The sequence below is a fragment of the Pseudophryne corroboree genome, chromosome 8, assembly GCF_028390025.1.
Source record: "Pseudophryne corroboree isolate aPseCor3 chromosome 8, aPseCor3.hap2, whole genome shotgun sequence".
Lineage (NCBI taxonomy): Eukaryota > Metazoa > Chordata > Amphibia > Anura > Myobatrachidae > Pseudophryne > Pseudophryne corroboree.
The window spans coordinates 308,141,185-308,159,140 of NC_086451.1; the positions used below are offsets into that span (position 1 = coordinate 308,141,185).

General features: G+C 44.9%; 1 pseudogene; it reads right to left on the minus strand.

Annotated features, from left to right (window-relative positions):
* Window positions 1-5,813: 5,813 nt before the first annotated feature.
* On the minus strand, window positions 5,814-5,932 carry LOC134953292 (5S ribosomal RNA; annotated as a pseudogene).
* Between the last annotated feature and the right edge of the window lie 12,024 nt (window positions 5,933-17,956).

The following is a 17,956-nucleotide window of genomic DNA, read 5'->3' on the forward strand; positions in this document are numbered from 1 at the left end:
TATGAGCCAAAATTCACATTACTCCACATGGTATGAGCCAAAATTCACATTACCCCACATGGTATGAGCCGAAATTCACATTACAGCACACGGTATGAGCCGAAATTCACATTACAGCACACAGAATGAGCCAAAATTCACATTACCCCACATAGTATGAGCCGAAATTCACATTATAGCACATGGTATGAGCCAAAATTCACGTTACAGCACATGATATGAGCCAAAATTCCCATTATAGAGTTAGGGGATCCTACCCCCAGAATTAACATGGCCTGTGGGGCACTATGATGAGGGGAGCCCACCCCCTTAATAGACTAATTGCAGTTTAGCAGCGGAAGGGCTGCAGCGGTTTCTCACCCCAAGCTGCGGCGCTTCTGCCACCTCCGACACTCCACATCTTCGGCACCACCCGGGATGCAGAGCACCGCACCGGGTATGCACCCTTTTCAGTGTGGTCTGCTGCGCTCCGAAGGGGTTCTTGTTTCATGCTGCAGGATCCCGATGTACGCCTTCCTCCCCGCTGTTACTGTCGCGGTAAGCATTAGTATCGTTTACCGCAGAGGCCATTTTCTGAGGCATATGTGTTAAACCTCAGGAACTGAGATGCCCTTCTCACCATACAGCTGTGTGGCCGAGCCGGGCGGGGGGACAGCCAGCAGCAGCATGCCGGATATCAGCAGCAGAGGGTGCGGGCTGTACATACTTGAGGCAGCTGGATATTCAACAGTGCTGAAAGCCTCCGGAGCCCGCACCCCCGGAGCTGCAGTACACCGGCAGAGGACACCCATCTCCCGAACCCTGCGTAGCCCAAAGCCGGAGATCAGCAGCATGTTGAACGCGGAAGCAGAAGCTGCTTATTGCCGGTCAACATGCTGCTGATCTCCGGCTTTGGGCTCCGCACGTGCCTTACAGCCCCCACCCTCGGCTGCTGATATCCGGCATGCTTCCCCTGCTGCTGGCTTTCCACCCGCCCGGCTCGCCCACCCAGCTGGATGGTGAGTGAGAAGGGCATCTCAGTGCCCGTGGTTTAATACATATCTCTCTTCGGTAAATGGCCATTAGTACATCCCACACACACTGATTACTCACACACAGACTGGCCACCCCCAAATCCTACACGCACCCACTCAGACTACACACACATTCTCATACTTTCCTCTCCCCCACACACACACTGGACTGCAAAAATTTACACACACTGACACTGTTCCACACACACACAATTAACACACACTCACACTGTCCCACACACACAATTAACACACACGCACACTGTCCCACACACCAGTGGCGTGCGGTGAGGTCAGTGGCGTGCGGTGAGGCACTACAGCCATAATGTATGCCGAATCCTGCCGATGACCCCTACCGCCACCGAGCCAATGCCCGCTACTGCCTCTGAGCCGATGCCCGCTGCCACCACCAATGGCTTACAAACTCGCCCACCATCAACTGACCCAGCCCTCCGCCACTAATTTGCAACTCAGTCCAAAGCCGCCAATGCCCGCTGCATGCCTGCTCATCATACTTGTGATATATTGTACATTTTTATAGAAAAAAATAATAATTTGTGTTTGGGACTGGGAAGGGAGTGGGAGGAGGACATGAATGCAATTTTGTTGTCCAGTGCTTCCATTAACATAATGGAGAAGGGTCTGAATGGGTTAAAAATGTAAAAAAAAAAACTGCGTGAGGTCCCCCCTCCTAAGTATAACCAGCCTCGGGCTCTTTGAGCCGGTCCTGGTTGTTTAAATACTGGGAAAAAATTGGACAGGGGTTCCAAAAATACGGGGACAAAAGATGTAGGGGTCCCCCCGTATTTTTAAAACCAGCACCGGGCTCCACTAGCCAGGGACATAATGCCACAGCCGGGGGACACATTTATGTAGGTCCCTGCGGCCGTGGCATTACCCCCCCCCCAACTAGTCACCACTGGCCGGGGTTCCCTGGAGGAGTGGGAACCCCTTAAATCAAGGGGTCACCCCCCCTCCAGGCACCCAAGGGCCAGGGGTGAAGCCCGAGGCTGTCCCCCCCATCCGTGGGCTGTGGATGGGAGGCTGATAGCCATGTAAGTAAAAAAAGAATATTGTTTTTTGTTGTGGAACTACAAGGCCCAGAAAGCCTCCCCCGCTTGCTGGTACTTGGAGAACCTCAAGTACCAACACGCAGGGAAATAACGGGCCCGCCGGTGCCAGTAGTTCTACAACAGAAAAAATACCCAAATAAAAACACAACTCACACACCGTGACAGTAAAAATTTATTAAAACACACTGACACACTTACCTATATCCCACGCCGGTCACGTCCACTTGTCCAGTAGAATCCAAAAGGGCTAGCTGTAAAAATGAGACACATTACTTACCTACATCCCACGCCGGTCACGTCCACTTGTCCAGTAGAATCCAATAGGGGAATCTGTAAAAATGAGAGACAGATTACTTACCTAAATCCCACGCCGGTCACGTCCACTTGTCCAGTAGAATCCAATAGGGGTACCTGTAAAAATGAGAGACAGATTACTTACCTACATCCCACGCCGATCACGTCCACTTGTCCAGTAGAATTCAATAGGGGTACCTGTAAAAATGAGAGACAGATTACTTACCTACATCCCACGCTGGTCACGTCCACTTGTCCAGTAGAATCCAGTAGGGGGATCTGTAAAAATGAGAGACAGATTACTTACCTACATCCCACGCCGGTCACGTCCACTTGTCCAGTAGAATCCAATAGGGGTACCTGTAAAAATGAGAGACAGATTACTTACCTACATCCCACGCCGGTCACGTCCACTTGTCCAGTAGAATCCAATAGGGGCACCTGTAAAAATGAGAGACAGATTACTTACCTACATCCCACGCCGATCAAGTCCACTTGTCCGGTAGAATCCAATAGGGGTACCTGTAAAAATGAGAGACTGATTACTTACCTACATCCCACGCCGATCACGTCCACTTGTCCAGTAGAATTCAATAGGGGTACCTGTAAAAATGAGAGACAGATTACTTACCTACATCCCACGCCGATCACGTCCACTTGTCCAGTAGAATCCAGTAGGGGTACCTGTAAAAATGAGATACAGATTACTTACCTACATCCCACGCCGATCACGTCCACTTGTCCAGTAGAATCCAATAGGGGTACATGTAAAAATGAAAATGATATTTACAAACTTCTATCCACAGGAGGAGAGAGAGAGAGAGAGAGAGAGGGAGAGAGGGGGGGCTGTGGAGGAGGGGGGAGGGGAGGAGGAGGGGGGGGGGAGAGAGAGACTAACCTGCTGCTGCTGCTGCTGGGGAGACCGGCACACACTGTAGGGCCACAACGGGAGGACGGAGCCGGCGGAGGAGGGGGAGAGCCGCACACCGCCGCTCCTGTCAGCGGCAGTGGAGGAGGACGGGGCGCACACTACAGACGCCAATAACCGCCGGGACAATTAACACACACACACACACACACACACAATTAACACACACGCACACTGTCCCCCACACACACACACACAATTAACACACACGCACACTGTCCCACACACACACACAATTAACACACGCACACTGTCCCACACACACACAAATAACACACACGCACTGTCCCACACACACACAATTAACACACACTCACACTGTCCCACACACACACAATTAACACACCCACACAATTAACACACATTCACACTGTCACACACACAATTAACACACTCACACTGTCCCACACACACACAATTAACACACTCACACTGTCACACACTCACACAATTAACACACACTCACACACAATTAACACACTCACACAATTAACACACACTCACACTGTCCCACACACACACACACACACACACAATTAACACATTCACACTGTCCCACACACACACAATTAACACACATTCACACTGTCCCACACACACACAATTAACACACTCACACTGTCACACACTCACACAATTAACACACACTCACACACAATTAACACACACACACTGTCCCGCACCCCCCTCTCCCGACAGAAAAAAAATCTAAACATAATTTGAAAGCCCGCTCACCTGTTAAGGCCCGCGCACCTCCGAGGTCGCGGTCGTGCGCACCTCCGAGGTCGCGCTCGCGCGATCGTGTTCAGTACAATGTGCAGGGAGGAGGAGGGGGGGTAAGGGGAGGCTCCTGGCTGCCGCTGCCTGTCCAGTGTGACAGGCACAGCAGCCGGGGAGACAGGGAGAGCGCCGCAGGTAGCGCCTGCGGAATCCCTGTTGCATGGGGTGAGCGGGCAGTGCCGGTGGCGCCCCCTCTCTGTTGGGGCTTCCACGGCGCCCAGGGCACGTGCCCTGCTCGCCCCGTGCTAGATACGCCTCTGGGCAAAATACTGCCATTCGGAAACCCAACCACCGCTGGGTATTTCCACTCAGTTAGTGGGTCCACATCACCAACCAAGTGGGAATATAAACTGTGGTGAGCGAAGCCAGCAACCAGGCCCGAAACATGGTAAGCCCGCGAGGAGACTTTTAGCCGGGATTCTGATATATGGAATGATGCTGCCGGTATACTGACAGGGTTCCGGTATGAATGGTCGACCATGTTATGGTCGACAGTCATTAGGTCGACCACTATTGGTCGACATTGACATGGTCGACATGGACACATGGTCAACACATGAAAATGGTCGACACATGAAAGGTCGACATATGAAAAGGTCGACATGAGTTTTTTAACTTTTTTTGGTGTCGTTTTTTGCGTAAAGTGACTGGGAACCCCAATTAGTGCATCACAATTTTTTTTGTTCTCCTTTTGGCACTGATTGTTTCTAAGCCTGTTTTATATTTAGTGATTAACAGTGGCACAGGGCTCAAGCTGACAATTTATGATTTATTGTTTCAGATTTTCTTTTGATAACTGCCGGCTGTTACTGAATGTGTTCAATGCCAATCTGACCTGTGGATATTTTATAAAAAAAATAAAATAAATGTGTTTGAGAACAGTAATGGGTTTCTCAAATACTGTCCCTTTGTGTTGAACTTATATTAATAATTCCTTTGCAGTGAGTGCAATCTACTGTTAATTATTACTAATTGCTTTTTTAATAATTTATTCAAAAGCATTTTTCTGTACTCTAATTACTTATAGGAGTTTCACTGATTGTCTTTTATATTTGTATAGGTGCACACACATACCTAAATAAAAGCGTGGTGATTCAGCACCAGTCAGTAAAGCATGAAGAGAAATTTTTAATGTTTTAATTTTTTAAAGAAACTAAGGTAGAGAATCCAAGGGGACACCCCTAGATAATTTCACATTGGTCGTGCACCATGAGTCAGACAGTTTGGCTATTTCACAAAAGAACAGAAAAGAAAGAAGACTCTTTTTTGGGTGCACTCATTGAGATTTAGACAGATATGTCGGAATTTGCATAAAATTTAAAACATACACTTTATTAGGAATTAATTAAAATATGATAAATTATTGTATCCAAACAGGACAACAAACAACACAGTGATTAAAAAAACTTCTGGTCTGTGGTCCTTTAGTCATATGTAATTACATTGATTATGTTCTTCAATTGAACAGTATGGACTAAGGCTGCTTGGACCTACAGACAGGTAAGTATTATTAGGACAAATATAGTCAATTAAGGTGAACTCATGGGAGTACTGGGTATACTGACCCAAGAAGAATATCTATTGTCACTGATTATTATTAATGCATAAATGAATGATCAAATGCTGTGAATCTATTAAGCAAAGTGTGTGGAAGGATAAGAGTGAAGCAAGATAAGTGGTAATACTGCTGTCAATGTTAGGCATGGAGTCTTTGAACCAGATATTATTCTACTAAACTCTGTATTCACTGGTGGTCACCCATCCAAGTACTGACCAAGTCCAACACTGCTTAGCTTCCAAGATTGGATGGTATCGGGCATCTACAGTGTGGTATGATAGTAGATAGTTAATGTAGCAGCCACTCCTGGATCACTGATGAGAGATCACCTAGTAAGAAGTGGTGTGGAGACAAAGGTAGGAAGGAACAAAAGGTGGATCTGCTGCCAGGGTTAGGCGGAGTTAAGTCATCGAAATATTGTGTCCCAGACACTGGTATCTTTCCACTGGATCGCTGGTGAGAGTCCACATAAAAAGGGTAATGAGAGTTTAAGCAATAAAAATGGTGATAGGTGAGTATTTGGGAGCAGAATGTCCCTGGTTACCCCAGCTTACAAGTACAAACTCTGATATACAGCATCAATCAGAATCACTATCTTCAGTCTGTACACAGAAACATGGAACAATGTAGCAACATAAATGCTTATAATAAGTACATTGTATAAGACTCAGTTACGGGGTAGAGATTTCTGCAACATTGCATAAATATTATATAGAAAAGTGCAAACAATCCCTGTCAAGGGAAAAATAGTTCAATATAGTTGAAGCAAACCGGCATATAATGTGCTTTCTATGTAGGAAAGAATAAACAAATAAAATGTCAGCAGTATTTCACACATATGCAAGAGAGAATGCAAAGCCCCAATCAAAAGGGACCCCCAAAACGGATAATATACCATATAATTCAGAAATTCAATACTGCTATGTCCAAAGGTCTGACCAGGTGATGGGAGTGTATCCTGTGGTCTCCCGATAGCAAAAATACCCAATACTCCAGTGAGTTCACTTTAATTGACTATGGGGGTAATTCCAAGTTGATCGCAGCAGGAAATGTTTTAGCAGTTGGGCAAAACCATGTGCACTGCAGGGGGGCAGATATAACATGTGCAGAGAGAGATAGATTTGGGTGTGGTGAGTTCAATCTGCAAACTAAATTGCAGTGTAAAAATAAAGCAGCCAGTATTTACCCTGCACTGAAACAAAATAACCCACCCAAATCTAACTCTCTCTGCAAATGTTATATCTGCCTCCCCTGCAGTGCACATGGTGTTGCCCAACTGCTAAAAAATTTCCTGCTGCGATCAACTTGGAATTACCCCCTATATTTGTTCTAATGATACTTATCTGTCTGTAGATCCAAGCAGCCTTAGTCCATACAGTTCAATTGAAGAACATAATCAATGTAATTACATATGACCAAAGGACCGCAGACCAGAAGTTTTTTTAATAATTGTGTTGTTTGTTGTCTTGTTTGGATACATTTATCATATTTTAATTAATACCTAATAAAGTGTATGTTTTACATTTTTGCTAATTCTGACATAGAGTCGGGATGCTCGTGCGGCTATGCCACGTGTGAACAGGTAAGGGGTGTGGCCTCAGGTGGGAATGGCGTGGCCCCACGGCATAGACCCATTTTGGGTGTGTGCCCAGCACTTTCCAAGTAGCCGGGCAGCCCCCTGCTCACCTCCCAACACTGAATGGAGGCCGTGCGTGTGCACACGCCATCTATTCAGACATCACTCACTGCTTTACAGAGCAGCGGGTAATCAAAGGATCTCCCAAGTGCCCCACTCCCCACACCCATGAGACACTGCTGCCCGCAGGTGGGACAGTGGGACAATGTTCGAATAGTGGAACTGTCCCGCTGGAATCGGTACAGTTGGGAAGTATGCACACATGTGCTCCTCCCTTTCTCTGGAATTCTCTACATCTCCCCCTCAGACTCTCCACCTCTCTACAAAACTTCAATCCATCTCTAAAAATCCACTTCTTCACCAAAGGCAGCTAAATCTCATCCTATCCCTCTGTTCCACACTCGGTCTACCCTATCTCTGTGTCACCCCTGTCTGTCTAGCCCTCCCCTTTAGAATATAATCTCTCACAAGTAGGGCCCTTTTTCCTCATGTGCGTATCCTTTTCTTACTTTAATAATCTTCAACTGCACCAAATCCTGTGGTTTTCTGCCACCCTGATACTTATGTCAGTGTCATCTGCTGATGTAGCTATGTTTATTTACCCTGAACTTGTCCTATCTTGTCTTCAACTGTAAGTTGCTGTTTTCCTGTTTTGATTATTTGTTTACGTACTCTGTATCTGGGCGCTGCACAACCCTTGTGGCGCCATCTAAATAAAGGATGATGATAATAATAATAATAATAATAATAATAATAATAGTTCATGTAAAACAGGGCGCACACCTCCCAAAATCTCTATAGTGGAAACAGTAAAAATGTCTGTACAAGTTCAACCTACTTCCATTCGATGACCATCCCTTTCGGTAAATTCAATTTTGAAATTTTTCTCCTAAACTGATCATTTTAGCTAGACTAACCATACTATCCCTTTAAACTGGGATGCTCATGGATTGCACAGGTACTGTGGATGATTAAGGCCAGGTGAAATGCAGGCGTGAAGCCAGCCACAGGCTCTGTGTAATTCATAATTGTCCCGATTTTAAAGTGATGGTATGGTAAGACTATGCTAAAGTCTAGCGCTGACTGAGATACAGTATATACTAATATAAAAACCTCAAAACTCTTTTAGAGCTGGTAAAGGATTCTGTAGTAAGAATGCACACTTAGGATGCCTTACTTTTTACTGAATCTACATACTGGGCCTGATTCAGCATGGATCGCAAAAGCAAAATCTTTCTCTAATGGCCAAAACCACGGGGGTCATTCCGACCCGTTTGCACGCTGCTGGTTGTCGCAGCGGTGCGAATGGGTCGGTTCTGCACCTGCATGGTGGCCGGAATGGGCACCAGAAGAACAAAGAAAGCGATCGCTAGTGCGATCGCAAGAAGACTGACAGCAGGAAGGCATTCCGGGGCGGCAACTGACCGTTTTCTGGGAGTGGTGAGTCCAATGCAGGCGTGTCCAGGCGTTTGGAGGGCAGATCTCTGACGTTAATTCCGGGACCTGCATCCCTGGATCGATCACACAGGGTAAGTAACTATTACCCTGGTCTAGTTCCACACAAAACTTTTTTTGCAAAGCAGGGCTGCACAAGCGTTCGCAGCATTGGGATGCAAAAAAGCCCTCCCCCATAGGCGGCGTCAAGTTGATCGCATGGGCAGCAAAAAGTTGCTACGTGTGATCAACTCGGAATGACCCCCCATGTGCACTTCAGGTGGGGCAAATATAATGTGCAGAGAGATTTAGATAACACATAACTCTCTCATAATCTTCAAACAAAAGACATACCATGATCTGTCAAAATTTCTTTTGGAATTCCCCTGCTGGTGATCATATGAAATCACTTGCAGGCCATACTCTTAGAGATCATTGTTCTAAGTGGAATTTCTTTTAGATAATGGGTATCATAATCCAATACTAATACAGAATATACAGTCCTGGTGCTCCCTAGCAGACTTATCCTTAGCAATCCTATCAAAAGGATCATCTTTAATCAGGAATGGCACTAACGGACAAGAAGCCATCAACTGGCATTAAGGACAAGGTTCACAGTAATTTTTTATGTAGGCTAGTAGAAACGTATCAGAATCAATTATCAGATATTTTCACTACCCAACTCATCTTTGTGGACCATTTTCAATGGAATGCGGTCAAGATGCTGGATGTCGGAATTCCTGCAGTTGGAATGATGCAGCTGGAATCTCGACACCCATCAGAATGCCAACGCTGGAATCCTGACTGAGTCAGGATGCCGACGCCGTAATCCTAACAGCTGGATCTCAAACGCAAGTATAGTAGAAGGGTTTGGGTTAGGGCCCGCGACGTAGAGGTTAGGTTTAGGTGCCACCTAGGGGGTGAAAGGATTTGTCCTTATTTTCTTTAACCCTCGATGTGATGGCCTCTTAGACGTCTGGAGTGTAAACTTTTAACCACAAGGTACATGCACAACACAAGCAGTAAAAATTCACACTGTTTATTATGAGGTTAACAAAAGTATATAAGACAATGTATATGGGTGTAACTGACATGTCGTTACACTCCCATTGGCTCGTTAATAGTTACCAGGCAGAACAGAAAAGGCGGATGTCCATATATGGGTTTTCTACAAGTTTCTCAAACATTTAACAAAGTTTTTGTAACACAGTATATTTGGGTAGAAAGAACAAGTTTCATCTGGTATGGAACTGACCTTGGATGCCAGACCCACACAGGCCTGGTATCTGTATGAGAGACAAAGGCACCTAGCACAGGGCAGCACGCATCCATGCAAACACATAAGAGTTCATATAGCATGTTTTAACCCTTCACTAGGGAAATAGAAATATTCACTTTTATACTGTAACCACCACAAGGAAACTGATCATATAAAAAGTAATATGTACCAAGACAGAAGAGGTAACCCTTCAATCCCCTCTTAGAATCATGATTATTATATGACATGATTCTTGAGTGAGGCTCCTTTCTTGTTCCTCCAGTTCTTGAGATATTGGACATAATCGTCGGGTCCCTCACTATCAGAGGAGGTGACAGGACTGGTGGTTATATCATAATACATCAGGGCCTTATCAATGCCTTTGGAGGTAAGTTTCTTTCCACAGGGAATTACACAATAAACTATAATGCCTACAAGAATTAAAGTTACAAGTATGAATATGCTTATTTGCACAATACCCTGGTGGGAAGGTTTTTAAATTTCTCCCTGTGGTGGTGTTAGATGTATAACAGGTATAGTTTCCAGGATATATGGTTATGGTGCTTCCTGGGTTGGGATTTTTTGACAATATGGGATATTCCCTTTTCCACATTTCGCACTGACTGTCATTTGTTTTGGTGTCATTAAAAAGGCTGAAAAAAAAACAATTTTCCTGTTCTAGGGGTATATTAAGGGGCACTGTACCTAGGTGGGGCCTAGATTTGCCACAGACATAACAGTTGCTTTTATTGTGTTTGTTAGCACTATACTTCATCCATTCCAACCAAAAATTAATGTCAGAGAAACCAGTTTCAATAGCTAGGGTGTCTTCAAAGGTAGGGTTAGTAATAGCCACCATATCTTTAAAAGTGGCAGTATGGGGCTTTAAAGGTTTGTTTTGGGGAGCAATTTTAGGCTGGTATTTTGGGTTTTTATACATGTCCCACAAATAAAACCTTTGTCTTGCACTATAGTATCCTGCTTGCCACCCCACAGCTTCCCAGGAATTACAATTAGATCCATAATATCTAATGTCATAGTACCATTCGTCAGTAACACAAATATATACTGTCTCAGACATTCCTGATTTCCTCCTGTGTTGTATATAATATTTGTCATCAGCAATTTTGGGGAACATAAAATAGTCAAGGATATATGTGGCTACGTGTGTGTTAGAGGAATTATACCACAAGGTGGGGACCCCATCTGTTTGTGTGATGTCGACTTCACATATTGTGAGGTGAATGAGGGCCAGTAGGGCTATCGAGATAGTCCCCAGGATAGAGATAGGGGGCAGGTTCTTCATCGTTTTCTGTTCTTCTGTCTTCGCTAGGTGGGAGGTCAGGGCTGTCTGCCCCGGTTCGTACCTCACTGGAATCACTTGCTTCCCTCTCTAGGTCTGGTCTAGGAACCTTTTTTACTCGGGATGCATGGATCCAGGTAGGACTTTCCTCTGTCAGGACTGCTGTTCGGGTAACTGCTACGACCTCTGTCTCTGGACCATAGGTGAAGTCTCCTGGGCTCTTGTTCCTGGGGAGCACCTTCACCACGACTCTGTCTCTGACTTTAAAGGGGTGTGTAGGTTCCTGTGGATTCAAAGGGTTTTTACAAACAACCTCATGTTCAATTTCATTCAGTTTTGTTATCAGGGACCTGACATACTCTTCTCTGATGAGTTCTAGATCTCCTTCCTGTACTACTAGTGGTTTCTTAGCCCAGGGTGTAGGAAAAGGGTCTACCCATTAGTATTTCAAAGGGTGAGTATCCTAGAGTTTTCTGTGGGGTATTCAAGATGCTGGTGTTTAGCTTTATTAGGGTTGTTCCTGAGGCAAGTGATGCATCTGCTAACATACTGGTCCACAAGTGATTTGGCATTAGTAACATAAAAATCATTGGTTAGTAGGAGGAGTGTTGTGGCTTCACCACGGTGACCAACACCACGGCACTGGGCAACGAGCAAAGGGGCACTGGACTGGGGTATACAGGGTTTCCCCTCTTTGCAGATTAATCCTGATTTAGGATTTTTTCTGCAGAATTGGGTAAGTCCAGTCGGAGAGATCAGTATTTGTCGCAGCAGCTTGAAGTTGAGTGAGCAGATGGACGTTGTCAAGGGAGGGACATGCTCTAGTGAGTGCAATGAGTTCTGCAGCTTGCGCGGACTGATAAGGTATTGGTAGGGTTTCCAACACAGTATCAGGGAGGGTGACAATGGCATAGCCAGCCTGGTATGTATTGTCATTGGGCCTACTACATGAGCCGTCAACAAAAACTACGTCTGCGCCTGGTATGGGAACGGGAGACATGTCAAGTCTGGGAGAAGTTTCAGCTTCAATGGAAGCAGCACAGTCATGTAGGTCGGGTGGTTCATCCTCGGGACCTTTCAAGCCTAAAAGGGCATTGAGAATGGGTGCAGGGCCAGAAGAACTAGCAGTGTACTTAATGGTAAGGGTAGGGTTACTCAAAAGGAGTACTTCATATCCACTAAGGCGTTGTGCTGACATGTGCTGTGTGTGTAAGCCTTTAAGTATTGCCAGGACATCATGTGTGGTGTGGAGTACTGTGATGTGGCCTAAAGTGAGGGTAGTGGCCATTTCTGCAACCATTGCACAGGCTGCCAAAGCCCTGAGGCAGGCAGGCATACCTTGCACAGACACTGGCATGACTTTGGAAAAAAAATGCCACGGGGCGCAACTTCCCTCCATGAAACTGTGTGAGCACCCCCGCCATGGTTTTACAATTGTCCCTTGCATATAGATGGAAAGGTAGTACATAATTGGGGAGGCCAAGTGCCGGACTTTTCATCAACATACATTTTAAACTTTCATATGCAGTTAACATTTCTTGTGACCATTGTACAGTTTTAGGTTTGTCCTTCAGTGTGGCTTGTCTCAAAATGTTATCATAATAAGAGCAATCAGATATCCACTGTCTGCAGTAATTTACCATACCCAGGAAGGACAGTAGTTCCCTCTGGGTAGTTGGGGTGACCAGGCCCAATACAGACTGTATGCGTTGTGGACTGACTTTCCTCTCTCCCTGAGTGAGCACAAAACCTAAGTAATCAACATGCTTTTTACACCATTGCATTTTTATTTTGGACACCTTGTGTCCACATTCACAAAGCCAGTTTAGTAATGAAACACCATCCTCTTGGCAGGCCTCCTCAGTTTTACTACAGAGCAGCAGATCATCTGCATACTGTAGCAGGACTGAACCATGGTGAGGTTGCCAGGGCCTCAATGTGGCCTGGAGACAACAGGTGCGTCAATAATCTGCACCAGGTAAGTTGTTTACCCTCAAAAGAAAAGGCAAAAGTAATTGTGTCTGTGAATCTACAGGTATGCTGAAAAAAGGCATTCTTCAAATCAATTACAGAGAAGAACGCAGCATCTGCAGGGATTGCAGAAATGAGTGAGTTTACATCTGGAACAATTGGTGCAATTGGGACAATTAACTGATTGATCGCTCTGAGATTCTGTACAAATCTTATACTGCCATCAGCTTTTGGCAACAGGGTTCACAGGAGTACAGTATGGTGATACAATATGTCTGAGAATACCCTGTTGTAAGAATTGCTGTATCATGGGGCGGAGACCTTCTATCTTTTCTGGTGAGAGGGGATACTGCATAGGTCAGAACACAAAACACTGGTTGTTGCACCGCTGTCCACTAAAAATGGAATTTTACTTCCATTTATAATAAGTGGCAGCAGAGGTGAATCTTTACTATGACGGGAGAGTTGAATAAAGGCTGGGATACCCTCCTCCGGGCCCCGTCAGTGCGCGGGGTCTTTGGAATCTTCCCTGACTGCGGGGTTGGTTCTGTCTGTCAAAGCGTCTGGAGTTCTGATAGTTATGAGTGGGTGGGGAAATGAGTAAGCTTTCTGAGTTAAGCAAAGGTAAGCCAGCGTCATCTGTCCAGCAGTCCTTAAACCTTTTCCAAAACGCAGTAACAGACTATGAAGGTTTCTGTTTACAAGCTACAGCGACAGGCAAAAAAGCACAGGCAAAAAAGCCTTCCTTCATATGTGTATAGCTGCGTCCTTTGCAAGCTTTGCGCAAATAAGATATACAGCCATCGAGGGTAATGGTGGGCTTGGGACAGTGTTTTACTATTATCTAAACTCTGGGTTATTGGTGCTAGGGATAGAGCTAGTGGACGCACCCTCCAGCAGTGGAGCTGGAGGCAATCCCATTTAGTGTGAAAGGGTTACTGCTGCCAAGAGATTTGTGTCTCTGAGCGCAGGATACATTGGAATGCAAGGGGGAGGGAGAGGGATACAGTTTCTCACTGCCTCGCTTCTGTGCTGTTGGAAACTGACATTTTTTCTTAAATCTCCATATAGAAAGGGTAATTACTGCCTTCCCGTAGGAATGGGTCCTGTCCTGCTTTCTCTATCCATCCCGCTAAATTATCCACCCATGGGTTAACTAAGTAATACTCTGAGGTAGAGTTGCGGGCGACATACATCTTGCATGTCTCACCAGGGAGGGGCGGGGAATATGCAGGTTTTTTTACTCTGACTAGAGCCCATTGTCAGACAGTAATATAAATCAACAGTACAACTTTAAAGGAAAATATCTAAAATTTACAACTCTACTATACATGCATCAGCTAACCAGTTAATTAGTCATTGACAATATCACAATATTATCTGTATAGTGAGAACATGAAATCTTTTGACGCGTACGATACTTACATTCGTACAAGATGTCAGAAAAATACAGCGTTTTAAACAGGAAGCAAGAAAAGTGTTTGAGTAAAGATATCTGGCAGACGAAAACTTACCAGCCGTCTGGACCAAATATAAGAACTTATCTCACTACAAACATACAAGAATATATATAGACGATCAAATCGAGGTATAATCTACGTTACGTATAGACCCCAGGTCTATTTTTTTAAGTATCCCAGATACTGACGTCTTTGGAGAATTGCGCTTGGACCCCGGGTCCTTTCTCAGACGTATCTTTAAGTCCCAGACATTAAAGATTCTATGGTATCCCTGATACCTGTTTTATGCTTTTACATAAAACTTCGTAATATTAAGTCCCGGACTTAAATATTACCTTGTCACGTGTTCCCGGAACACTGACACGGATTCAGCTTCAGTGTATGACCGCAATCCTGTATGGCAAAGACAGACAATAAATTCTCTATCTTACCATTCAGGGACGATCACTGAATCGCGGACATAGCCCCCAGCTGAAAGGATTTGTCCTTATTTTCTTTAACCCTCGATGTGATGGCCTCTTAGACGTCTGGAGTGTAAACTTTTAACCACAAGGTACATGCACAACACAAGCAGTAAAAATTCACACTGTTTATTATGAGGTTAACAAAAGTATATAAGACAATGTATATGGGTGTAACTGACATGTCGTTACACTCCCATTGGCTCGTTAATAGTTACCAGGCAGAACAGAAAAGGCGGATGTCCATATATGGGTTTTCTACAAGTTTCTCAAACATTTAACAAAGTTTTTGTAACACAGTATATTTGGGTAGAAAGAACAAGTTTCATCTGGTATGGAACTGACCTTGGATGCCAGACCCACACAGGCCTGGTATCTGTATGAGAGACAAAGGCACCTAGCACAGGGCAGCACGCATCCATGCAAACACATAAGAGTTCATATAGCATGTTTTAACCCTTCACTAGGGAAATAGAAATATTCACTTTTATACTGTAACCACCACAAGGAAACTGATCATATAAAAAGTAATATGTACCAAGACAGAAGAGGTAACCCTTCAGGGGGTGCTTAGGGTTAGGCATCAGCGGGGGGAAGTTAGGTTTAGGCAATAAGGGGGGAGGGTTAGGGTTTTTTATTTCAGATTTTGGGGTCTGTTCATGAAACATTGAAAAGAGTGGAGATGCTGTGGAGGAGGTGGGAGAGATTGGCTTAGGTTGCAGGAAGGGGGGCTTAGGGTTAGGCATCACCGGGGGAGGATAGGTTTAGGCAATAAGGGGGGAGGGTTAGGGTTTTTTATTTCAGATTTTGGGGTCTGTTCATGAAGCAGTGAAAAGAGTGGAGATGTGAGCCAGTGGAGAAGTTACCCATGGCAACCAATCAGTGTTGAGGTAAAAATTATAAAGTGCACTCTATAAAATTATACATAGCAGCTGATTGGTTGCCATGAGCACTGGCTCACTTCTCCACACTTTTCACTGCTTCATGAATAGACCCCTTTACTTGTTTAATCTCTGAGATGGTCTTGGCTGAAAAACTGGGCAAACAAATGTGAGGACTGTTACCAGGCTACGCTAAAATCCTTTGCCCCTTTTTTCATGTAGGGTAATCTGAAGAAAAGATGTGCACTGACCCCCATGTTTTGGCTTTGGATCTGTATTAATTTTGTGTTGTGGTTTTGGATCTAATTTTGCAAACCCACCCCCAGATGTTTTGGATTTGTATATTTTTTTAAATGCTAAAAACAGCTAAAATGTTCCTACTGAGTGGCAGTTTTATAGGTGGGCCAAAGGTCGGCTGCGCGGCTCCAGTCATCCCACCAGCTCCATCTAATTTGACTGCGCCTGCCCGCTGCGTATCATGATTTGCAAACTGTTGAGTCTGGAAACAGTGTTGGATTTGGCCTGTGGGATACCAGGGTACTTACTAACAGCCGTGGCTGTGCTTAGCTGGCACTGACTTTGAGGCTGAGCTTTGCTCTTGTTGCCGTATGTGTGAGTGGCAGCAGAGGCTAGGGCCAGATAGAACTGTTAACCGGGCTGTGTAGCGGAGCAGTCTGTATGGGCAGAGCAGCATGTCCTGTATCCGGGCTTCATAAAAGCCAGCGCAGGCAGGCAGTCTCTAATGCTGGACAAGCTGGCTGTAGGGAAAGTGAGGATGGATGCTTCTGGTATTACATACCCGCAGAAAAGACCAGGAGGAGGACAAAGCGGCACTGCAGGCAGCCAAGCAGGTGCTGACTTTTGAATATAATTGCAGTGCAGATGCCTCTGTTTATTAAGTCTTATCTTATCATGGAGCATCAAGTTCACCTGTGGGCTCCACTGAGCCAATGACATGGCAACATGTATGGTAATGGTAGCCATTATGGCAAATGTCATGTCAAGCTTCACTGTACAGTCAGATACCCATCTCAAACATATCCAGCCCTTTCATATCTTTCATATCTGTAACCTCCTTGTTAGCCCTTACAGACAGTCACACTGACCATTGCTATACCCACACCCCTACCAGGTTCACAAGAATTTCATACGGCACTTATGCCGGGCTCTGGACTGGCATTTCCAGTATGTCTTCTCAGTGGCAGCTTAACCCCTATTACACAGCTGTCCCTGGCAGGACACACTGCAGCTGCATGGTCAGGGCCCAGGGTACACTATATGCTTCTGCCTAACAGTAGCACATATGATAAAAGCAGTGCTTAGTATATGTAAGTGCCGTTCCCTGTATCCCAAAGTTGTTGATTATACATGCGGCACAGCAGCTGGGATTAAATTGTAGTGTAAGCGGACAAAGGGGTCAATGTGTTTCAGAGTTTTCCTGTGAGGGCCAATGGGTGTATACTTTATATAAAATATAATTTTGTTATACAGATTTAAATCTGTGTAAGAAAAATAAAATTATACATATTTCTATTTAATGCACTTCTGAACGTTTTTATAATGAGTGAGATCTAGAGACAGAAATGAAGAGACATTATTTAAATGTGCATGTCCCTTTTTTAGTTATTTATATTGCAAGCACCACTATGCCATAGTATACAGCATTACTGGCCTGATTCAGAATCGGACATAGTGGTGATAATGGACACAGTGAAGCAGTCTTTTTCATCTGCGCATGCATGTACGTTGCACGGCACATGTGTCCCAATGAGTTGCGTTACAGATTCACACACACATACACACACACACACACACACACACACACACACACACACACACACACACAAAGAAGTGTTTCAGAAATGTGTAGGGCGTTCCTGGGAGGTTACAGGGTGTTTGCTAATAA